This window comes from Watersipora subatra, chromosome 7 (assembly GCF_963576615.1).
Source record: "Watersipora subatra chromosome 7, tzWatSuba1.1, whole genome shotgun sequence".
In the NCBI taxonomy this organism is placed as follows: Eukaryota; Metazoa; Bryozoa; class Gymnolaemata; order Cheilostomatida; family Watersiporidae; genus Watersipora; species Watersipora subatra.
The window spans coordinates 25,234,874-25,239,052 of NC_088714.1; positions in this window are offsets into that span (position 1 = coordinate 25,234,874).

A 4,179-nucleotide genomic window follows, 5' to 3' on the forward strand; every position below is an offset into this window, starting at 1 on the left:
TTACTGATTTGCATTAGTATACCAGTTTCCGATAAAATAAGTGAAAACAAGGCTATGAGTCGTAAGAAAGGTTACGTTATACGTAAGTAAGCGTATGCGACCATATATTATTTGGGTAAACAAAAATGCTTGCAGAAATTGCCGAGTAGCTCTTTGTTTCACTAGTTCTGAATAAATTTGATTTCCGACCATAAGCTTTTATTCATTTTGTTCTTGTATAATTCTAACATATAATGGTCAATATTATATGCTATTTTCAACTAGTCAATATACTATGTAAAGATGTATTTACAACAAGTAGTTGCGAGTTTCATCACAAAAGTATTTGAATGTAGACAAATTTTAATAGTTCGGAGTTGTCAACTCTTACATAAAGCGCCCATCAGGTGAACAGTGTCATGTGTTGTAAGTGTCATTCCATCTATATGTATTTTTAGTAATTTTCCTGCACATCTAATTTATAGTGTTTTAAATTTCTCACATTTATAGCCTTGTAAAGCAATGCAACAGAATATTTAGGCAAATTAAATAGCATTATTTGCGAAATAAGCACAAGGAAACCCATTAATGATATGAGTGGCTAGTTGCAGACGCTGACATGTTTTTTATGCAAGTAGGGCGCAATTCAGATAATGCGCTAGTTTAAACGGTCTTAAAACCTCTAACATCTTGTGTCTGGTAATAGTTAAAAATCTTGCCTTCATGTGAAATCTTTGCTTGCGGATGACCAATGATATAAAACCCCCCACGGGGTTTTATATCATTGGGATGACTGAACTGGAAGAAATAATACAACCTCAATGTTTGTAGTGATATTAGAACCATCGTAAAATAGCCTGGTGCTTGTTTTATTTCAAACCGTTAGTTGGAAAAAATATAATGCAACTAATGGCTGCAAAGTTTATGTTTTTGCAATGTACGCTAAGACTTTAAAGAAAACGGTCTGCTGGGATAGCTAAGCAGAAACTTCAATGAGTTGCGAAAAGGTCAAGTAAAAGTCTTTAGTCAATGCAAAGCCATTAAAGTTCGAACAATTAAAACACTGTGCAACCATGATAAAAAACTAAGCTTTTGAAAACAATGCTATGCTGCACTCATTGAGTGTGATTATTCAGAATATTTATTATCGATTTAGTAGTAAAATGAATTAAACAAAATATAATGCACTCTAAAAAATACTTTTTCAACTTTTACAGTTTTAGCATATGAAGCAGGCATCAAAACAATCTAACACCGTATGTAAGATTTAACTGTACGATTGTGAAAGTTTTTAAATTTTGTAGTTCATTTTTGTAGTTTAACAAAGTGTTATAAGAAACAAACATTTCTGCATTTCAAGCATTTTGTTTTCATGCTATGAAATCTGATAAAACAGCTATTTTTCCCATTATTATAATAAATTATTTTAGACAATATTCTATATAAAAACTAAAAGTTCACACTTGTCACGTTGTAGGACATTACCCCAGCCTCACACACTCAGTGGTTGTAGGTTGTAGTTACGCCTGAGCCTTTCTATCCTTGCCAGCCAACACTGTGAGGGCAGCATTAGAGTTACTTGCACTTATTTATGGGAAAGATAACTCTAGTTTTACTCCATAAATGTTGGTCCGTTTCAACCAGGATGCTCTGGTGATCATTGCCTGCTAGTTACATTTTTCTGATGCCACAGTTACAAAAAAACTTTTGATTCTCTATTAGAAACAGACTTTTAATACAAATGACAGCGGATAGGTCTGAGTTGCTATCAGCAGTTCCCTGTGTCAGCTTCCACTACAAGGATTAGATCAGCTCATCTTTCTAAGAGCCGGCTTGCTGAAAGATTTGGAGCAATAATCACTCGCAAAAACTGAAAATATTAGCTTGCTCTTGTTAGATGCTAGGTGCAAGTGAGAGCGGATCAATGGTTCTTAATACAACTGTGACAAGACTGTGAATGTTGAAGTATTTAATTCTTGACCTAGTTGTGGCAAGACTGTTATTGTTACATTTTTTATAATATAACTGTAACTGTAATGCCTCCGCTTGCCATAGATATCAGGAAGTCACATGATCAATATATACATCTGCAAATTTTATGAATATTCAAGACTTGTTTGGATGTCCTATCGATGTAATCAATACATATTGAATGTACCCTTTTTACATCTTTTTAAAATGTCAATGAAAGATTTTACAGCTCGATACATATTTTTTTAAATCTTCACATTAATCCGTTGCCTTAAAAAGCTATAGAACTTTAAAAAATATATGCACTTTCACCAAAATACTCATCAACAATCTGAATGAATACCTTGTCCCAATTAAATGATGAACACATTTAAAGTTGCTTTATGCTTACACGCACTTTCTTACGTTAGATTAGATGTTAGATCACGCGTTAGATTAGCACGTTAGATTAGATATGAGATCACACGTTAGATTAGATGTCGAATCACGTGTAAGATTACATGTCAAACTAGCAATGTTAAATTAGATGTTAGATTACGTGTTAGATTAGCACGTTAGATTAGATGTTAGATTAAATGTTAGATCACGTGTTAGATTAGCATGATAGATTAGATGTTAGATAATGTGTTAGATTAGCATGTTAGATTAGATGTTAGATCACGTGTTAAATTAGTAGTTCGACACTCTATCACTTGCGCTACTCAACCGCATTATAAAGGTCAAGAACAATCTATAATACCATTCCGTGAGGTTCCGTGATGTTTCGTGATGTTACGCGATGTTCCGTGATGTCCCGTGATGTTCCGTGATATTCCGTAATGTTTCGCGATGTTCCGCGATGTTCTGCGATGTTCCGTGATGTTCTGCGATATTCCGTGATGTTTTGTGATGTTCTGCGATGTTCTGTGATGTTCCGTGATGTCCCGTGATGTTCCGTGATATTCCGTGATGTTTCGCGATGTTCCGCGATGTTCCGTGATGTTCTGCGATGTTCCGTGATGTTCTGCAATATTCTGTGATGTTCCGTGATGTTCCGTGATGTTTCGTGATGTTCCGCGATGTTCCACGATGTTCCGCGATGTTCCGTGATGTTTCGTGATATTCCGTGATGTTTCGCGATATTCCGTGATATTCCATGATGTTTTGCGATATTCCGTGATGTTCCGTGATATTCCGTGATGTTAACAAACTCTCACATGAGAGAAGAGTTATAAGAGCAGACTCACTACAGCTTAATTAATGTACAAAATCAGGTCAACTTCAAATAGTGTCAGACTCAATTGGCAGTCTAAGAATTTTTGTTTCCTGTATAAATGTACCACAGTCTATCTGATTAGAAACTCAAAAAACCGTATCCACATTCATTAAAGACAATTGTCCTCGATGAGTGCATTCATGGATTTTTGTCATGAAACTATTTGCTTTGAACAATAAAGAAAATGTGAGCATCACCAGGCTTAATAATAATAGTTCATACTCTTTACTGTTTTTTAAATACATATCTTGCATTTGTAAGAAGCAGACAAGTTTCCAACTGTAATATAAAAGATACAAAGATGATACAAAAAGTGTAATGTTATTGCTTACCTGCCATTTAAAAATTTGCTCCAGTGATGTGTAATAATTGTCAATTTAGCTATACGATTTTGTGGGCCTACTCTGCTTCTTCCCAGATATCATGGATTTGATGTAAGAAATGTGAATAGTTCAGCTGTCCCATGAAGCAGTCGTAAAATGTAGACAAATCTTTAGTTGAAGATAAACATAAATCAATCTTTTAAAAATAATTTCTTGAAATTTGATCCATCAGTTATTTCAGGAATGTTACTGACTGCCAGCATATTGCTAAGTTTGTATACAGTGATAGCGTAACGACACCCTCTCCCCTCCTTTGAAAACATGCCGCATCGCTCTCATTCTGTCGTAGTTCAGTGTCACTGCTTGGAAGCAAAACACCCGTGCAATGTGTCATCTTTTTGCCATGAAAGCTGCCATAGCAACCAACGGAGTACAATTGTGTGCACGCATAGGTCTTGCTTTCCTGTTACTTCATATGCAGATGTACGGTTTGACATAATTCAATGAGCAACAGTCACTCTACACTCTACCATCACCCTATAGAAACTCGATCTGCTTGTCAACCCAGTGTAGAGCTTCAACGCTGGTACACCGGTGCATACGCTGTCGCTGTTTAGAAACATAGTATGTAATGTGAAAGCAAAAGGTTCG